Source organism: Martes martes, assembly GCF_963455335.1.
Source record: "Martes martes genome assembly, chromosome: 1".
Taxonomy (NCBI): domain Eukaryota; kingdom Metazoa; phylum Chordata; class Mammalia; order Carnivora; family Mustelidae; genus Martes; species Martes martes.
The window spans coordinates 108458965-108465455 of NC_137888.1; the positions used below are offsets into that span (position 1 = coordinate 108458965).

Consider the following 6491-nt stretch of genomic DNA (forward strand, 5'->3'; position numbering starts at 1 on the left):
GCTTATGGCACCCCGGGTCTGACTAGCCTGTAGACTATCCACGAGGTATGGATTGTGAGTTATTCTGCCATCTTCATGGAAAGACCAGTATACAGAAAAAAAGGGAATTTTCCTAGATTACGTGATAAATCAGCAAAGGCTCTAAGGCAACATGCTTTTACAGTATGACGACTCAGAAAACATAAATTCCAGTCCTCACACTATCTCGACCCACGTGAGAGATCGTAGGCAACTCATTTCCCTTTCTGAGTCTCAGTTTCCCCATTCATGGAAGGACTTTGCTGGATGACCTCTAAGAACATTCAGCTCTGATAGTCTGTGGCTCTAGCAAGCATGACTGTGTGAAGTCAGAAATCGATTGTTATGAGGCATATCCCCAGCATTCTCAAACTGTAAGGAATGAATGGGTTCTGCCTCCAAAACAGAAATACAGTGTCTTTTTGCAATTTGTGTGCAAAAAACCCCACCAGTTTCATTTTTCTTTTTTTCTGGGACTCTTTTTTTTCCTCAAGCTCTTTGTGCCTGTTACCACTTAACTGTTTTCAAAGGCAAATATCTAACACAACAAAGAGACTAATAACAGACAAATAGCAATCGGAAAACTCAGAAACATGTCTTTATCATTTTTATTTTTTGAGGTATAGTAAGAAAAATAAATAATATTGAACATTTATCATAGTTTATGTATGCCATCTTATTTAAGAATTTTATTTTATTTTAATATTTTATTTATTTATTTGACGGAGAGACACAAGCAGGGAGAGTGGGAGAGGGAGAAGTAGGCCTCCCACAGAGCAGGAAGCCCGATGCAATGCAGGGCTCCGTCCCACGACCCTGGGATCATGACCTGAGCTGAAGGCAGACACTTAACGACTGAGCCACCCAGGTGCCCCTTATTTAAGATTTTTAAACAATCAGTGTTATCCTGCCCCTTTTACAGAAGAATGCCCTGAGGCTCAGATATGAAATACACATGACTATTACAAAGTAAAGCCCAGATTTAAAGATTCCAAAGCCCCCATTTTCCAAATTTCCAGGTTGTAAAAATAAAACACTACTATATTATTTGTTAGCAAAATTACTTGTCCATAAGAGAGGGAAACAAAATACATCAAGACTTTATTGTGTTTCATGAAGAACCATCCCGTGGCTTCCCGGCTCCAACATCTGAACATCTTTGAAAAATGTAAGGCAAAAAATGTAAGGCATTAAATTAGTCTGACTTTCCCCAGTAATTTTGGAGAGAGAGGATAACTAGGTCTAGAAATTGTCCAGGCAGAAATATTTATTAGTATACCCATACAACTAAAGATTGGGTGGCTGTTTCTTTGCTTAGAATTCATATTAACTCAAAAAGAAAAATTCACGTTACCTCAAACAGGCAGTGTCCTGACACCCTCCCTCCTTATTCAACCCTGTAATCCTCCCAGGGGTATAGGACAAGATTCAAGTGGATTTGAGGAAACTGTTTCTGATTCAGTCTCCCCTGTGAAGGAGTCTATATAGTGTCTCCATAAAGTGGCCCATATCCCAACGGCAAACCTATGGAACATTCAGGACCAGATCTCACAGGTTCATTCATCCAGTGTTTATCCATAGCCCCGGACGCTCCTGACATAATGCAAGGAGAGTGCTACCAAGACAAACAGAACTGAGCCTTAACGTGGCCTGAAACACCTAACTCAGCCCAGGCCTAGACCCCAGGAACAACCATGGGGGCAGGGAGGGGGCTGCTTTGTCCTGTGCCTGCCTCCAGGATTGAGAGATCGAAGTCAAGTGATGCGGCAAAGGCCCTACATCTTCTGTTGTAGCTTTCACTAGAATGAAAATTCCCATGACCCTTCTGTCTCCTGGTAATTGCTAGAAAATGTTAAGGTCTGATACGACTCCAGAGATTTAGCTATAACTTCAGTTTACATGTCTCCTTTTAGAGAAGAGCTTCCAGAGGGTAAAAGTATTATCCAAGGACCCCACTGAGAGTGGGATATGGGGGGGGGGGCACTAACAGGCCGTCTTCCGGCTCCAGGTTCAATGCTCCCTTCACTGCCGCTGTTTAAGTGCTTTGGTGGTGGGAAAGACATTAGCCTGGAAGCAAAAAAGTCAGTCTTTGTTTCAAGAAAAATTACAGCCCAGTGGACTGATAGATCTTTACTTCCTCCAGCTTCCATCCTTATGGTGATATTGGGCTGATGGATTCCGTGGCCTCATAAGAACCCTTAATACCGCAGCCACTATGAACATCCACACCAGGCTATTAATAATCTGCACACTACTCTCTAGTTCTGGAACACCCTTCCCCTTTCTCCTTGTTCCAAATGCTGCCACTCTCAGACCCAATTCCACCACTTTCTCTACGGAGAGGCCGTGGATTTGTTCTGGGTCAATTTGGGTGACTACGGTTCCCTGCATAGCTCCGTAGCATCACTGGCCACAAACGACATTTTGCACAACATTCAGGATAGAGACGTGTACCTATTAGCTTTTCATATTTAGTATATGTGCTGCCGAAGCTAGCACAATTAGGTTTTCACATTTAGAGGGTTGGTGCGGGGCACCGTGCCCTGCACTGTCACACGGGGTGTCCCCGATCTGCCGGCTCACCTGTTATGATGGGGTAGCCGCTGAGCCCTCAGCATCTCCATTTCACACCAGACCTCGTCTTGCAGCTCCTCCGAATCCTGGACCAACCTGTGGAGCAGCAGCGGAAGGCCTGTGTGTCTTACAGCTCCTTCACAACATCACCTGGAAGCAGTGAGACGCAGGAATGGGCTCTGGTTCGTCCGCGCTGGTAGCAGTCTGTCATTGTTTCCCCCACTTTGCGCCCATTTCTCCTTCCCTACCGCCTGCCCCGCTGACTCCACTGTGATGCAACAGCCTCGTGCCGACTGACGGGCCTAGCCCGTCCCTGCAATTGTGAGCCTGGAGCCCCGATAATAAATCTCTGATTCTCTAGCACATGCAGTGGTTCTGCTCCTCTCCGGGAGCCCTAACTGATGAGGAGTCTTCTGTGAATCCTCCAGAATCAATCATTTCCCAGCCATGCTCTTCCGTGAAAGCGCCCGGCGCCCTTCCCTGTGGTTTAATGATTGACAGGTCCCTCTCTCATTAACGCAGAGAGCCCACACGGATTCCGTGCTTACTTTGTGCCAGGCACTGTTTTAAGCACTCATTTAATCCTTACAACAACCTGATGAGGTCCGTATCGTCATCATTATTTCCATTTTATAGACAAGGCAAGCAGGGATGGAAAAGTGAAGTGATTTGCCCGTGCTGTCACCGCTAGGAAGAGGAAGTCCCAGGACTCACAATGCCAGGTAGTCCGGTCCAGAGCTAGCTCTCCTCCCCTCCCCGTAGGGAGCTCTTCAACCAGCAACCCCTGCCCTATCCCAAACCCTGGCACCAGAATCCACAAATGAATGAACGATGAACATGAATGAACTATCCACCTGCTTCATTTGAGGAGAAGATGTCTTGCCTACACAGTCGCTGGAACGTTGATGAACGCGGAAGCTTTGGAGTCTAGGATCCTTGAATGCCATTTCCTTCCCAGACTGGAAGGGAAGACTATGAAGGGTCCACAGTCAAGGTCTTATTCATGGACAAGAGACCTAATTACGCACCAAGTATGTGTCACCCAAAGCCATCAGCATGCTCTCTGGGAGCAGTAAATTCTGGCAATGCAGTTCACCACCAGAAGAGCCTGCTTTTCTCCCCAGTCCAGGCCGATGCCTCACCCAGGGTGGGGCCCTTTCTACCCTAGGAGTGGAGGGCTGAGCCTGGCTGGAGGGAAAAAGTCCCACACAGGTGCCAGGCATACAATTAGTGTTTAGCACTTCACTTTTTATAAGTAATGATAAAATGTGACCTCAAGACTGTCCTTTGTCCATGTAGTATACATGGACTAGGATACACACTCAATTTTCGGTGTGATTGTCAATGTCTAGATGTCAAACTAGAATAGAAATTCAAGTGTAGGGGCGCCTGGGTGGCTCAGTGGGTTAAAGCCTCTGCCTTTGGCTCAGGTCATGATCCCAGGGTCCTGGGATCGAGCCCCGCATCAGGCTCTCTGCTCGGCAGGGAGCCTGCTTCCCCCTCTCTCTCTGCCTGCCTCTCTGCCTACTTGTGATCTCTGTCTGTCAAATAAATAAATAAATAATCTTATATTAAAAAAATAAATTCAAGTTTAGATTTCAAGTCAGAGTATTTTGGGCAGTAGAGTCTGTTGTTCAGTATAACATTGGGCATTGCCTTGTCCCCAGTCTGGAAGAGATACAGGGAAACTTATAGCCTCTATCACATGTATGACACACCAAAATTTAAAAAAAAAAGAAGAAGAAGAAATAAAGTAGGAAAGAAAGGGAGAGAAAATAGAAGTATGTAGAACAGATGGTAAGGAGCAGAAATGAGTTGCCACAATTGTTAATATCAAATGCCTGTATTGCTCTTCTAGGACACAGAAGGAAGGTAGGTAAAGGTCCAGAAGCGTTGTGCAACTTGAAGTGTTCCAGCACTCACATAAGAAGGGCAAACCCTCATGACGGTCGATGCATCGTTCATGTCCCATTCAATACTCTGTGCCTATTCTGCATAAACCAAACCACAAGAGGGTTTATCATCTTCACATACAGGGCTTTCTTTCAGGACCAGACTTGGGGAGGACTTCTGAATTGATCTAGTCCAAACTTTCATTTCATAGATGAGAAACCTGAGCCTCTGGACAGGGAGATGCTCCCATTCTCACGGCATACTTGTGACTTGAGATGAGGCCCAGAGCAAAGCCGGCCCTCGTGGAAGCAGGGGAGTCAGCAGAGACCCAGTGCCGCAGCCCAAGGACAGCACCCACCCTCCTCCCACAGATTTTACCAAGCCCTATGGCACCCGGCCTCACAGATCCAGAGTGTGCCCACCCGAGGCCCTGCTGGAAATAAGATCCTGTCACCCAGCCCACAGTATGTCCTAACCTTCCTGCCATTTTAGCCCATGCTGATAAACCTTTTTAATTCTTCCCATTTCTTCTGAGAGGAACCTTCCAAAACAGTCACTGCCACATCCCCAAGTCCACACACTGGGGCATTGCAAGAGCTTCTTCATGCCAAATCCAAAGAGGAAAAGAGGCCCAAAGGTTGGGGACAAAAGCGCTAAGGAGATTTATTTTTCTTCCCCTTAGAAATCTTGTTCTGATCCAGGAACGTCTTTCCCTGGAATAAAATACCACCAGCGCAGAGGGCCGCTAGAGACATTCTAGTCTAATTCACTTCCTTATTGGATGAAACTGAGCCCAGAGAGGGAGCCTGCAAAGAGTGAGGCTGGCTAGGGCAGGGGGAGGCCTCTTGGGGCCTGGGCACTGCTCTTCCTGCCAGGTACAACTGGCCCTGTGCAGGTGTGCACGTGTGTGTGTGGGAGCACCCGTGTGTGCCCATGCATTTAATGTCAGGAACTGGGAGTGCACTGAGAAATGTTTCTGTATATCGTATGGGGTGGGGCGTGGAAGAGAGAAGTGAGTATGTTTGCAGATGGGGTCAAAACGACTTGCATATGACAGATGCAATTTCTATCCTCAATTGAACCAAAAATGAGGGGTCTGCCCCACGATTTTGCCTGCTATGTATTTTGAGTAGTTGTTAACCTAAAAGTAATACATGTTTATTAGAGAAAATTTAGATGTTAAATGAAATGTAAAGGAATTAAAACTACTCATAATTCCATGACCCAGAAACAACCTTTGTCAAGGTTTTGGTTTACATACTTCGAGGTCTTTTTTAGATAAATGTAATTATATGCTACGTTCTATTTGGTAATCTAATAATTGTATGTTCCAATGAAGCTTTTTTCCCCCTAACACTGAGTACAATTCCATGGGATTTTTTTTTTTTAAGATTGATTTATCTATTGGATATAGAAAGAACAAGCAGTGGGAAGGGCAGAGGGAGAGGGAAAGAGAAACTCAAGCAGACTCCTCACTCAGAGGTAGTCCAAGCTGGGTTTGATCTTAGGACCCTGAGACCAGAACTGGCCCGAAACCAAGAGTTGATGGTTTAACGGAATGTGCCACCCAGATGCCCCTCCATGGGATGTTTTGAATGGCTGCATGATTATTCTACTCTACTAGTGTATCCCTTCAACTCATTTCTTACTGTTGGACAATTTTGTAACTTTATTTTTTTCTCCACACCACAAATGATAGTGAGATAAATGTCTCTGGGTCTCTGGTTATTTCTGGATGAAGTTCTTAAAATAGAATTGGTAGAACTAAGACAACGACACTTTCAAAATTTGACATATGTATTTCCAAGTCATGCTTCAGGAACTCGGGTCTATTTACATTCCTAACAACAGCATAGTATACGAGCATGTGTTTCTCTATTATCTTTTGCTTATCATTTTCTGGAATTCCAAGGAAATTTGGAAATTAGTTTAGGGACTCCTGGGTGGCTCAGTTGGTTGAGCATCTGCCTTCAGCTCGGGTCATGATCCCAGGGTCTTGGGATTGA

The 6491-nt window shown here is 45.3% G+C and overlaps 1 long non-coding RNA gene across 1 annotated transcript; it reads right to left on the reverse strand.

The window, feature by feature from the left end:
• Positions 1-612: 612 nt before the first annotated feature.
• On the reverse strand, positions 613-3000 carry LOC308338550. The gene is made up of 2 exons (XR_013966417.1): positions 2602-3000; positions 613-1175 (listed from the first exon to the last, which is right to left on the reverse strand). It is a non-coding gene; the product is annotated as an uncharacterized lncRNA (long non-coding RNA).
• Between the last annotated feature and the right edge of the window lie 3491 nt (positions 3001-6491).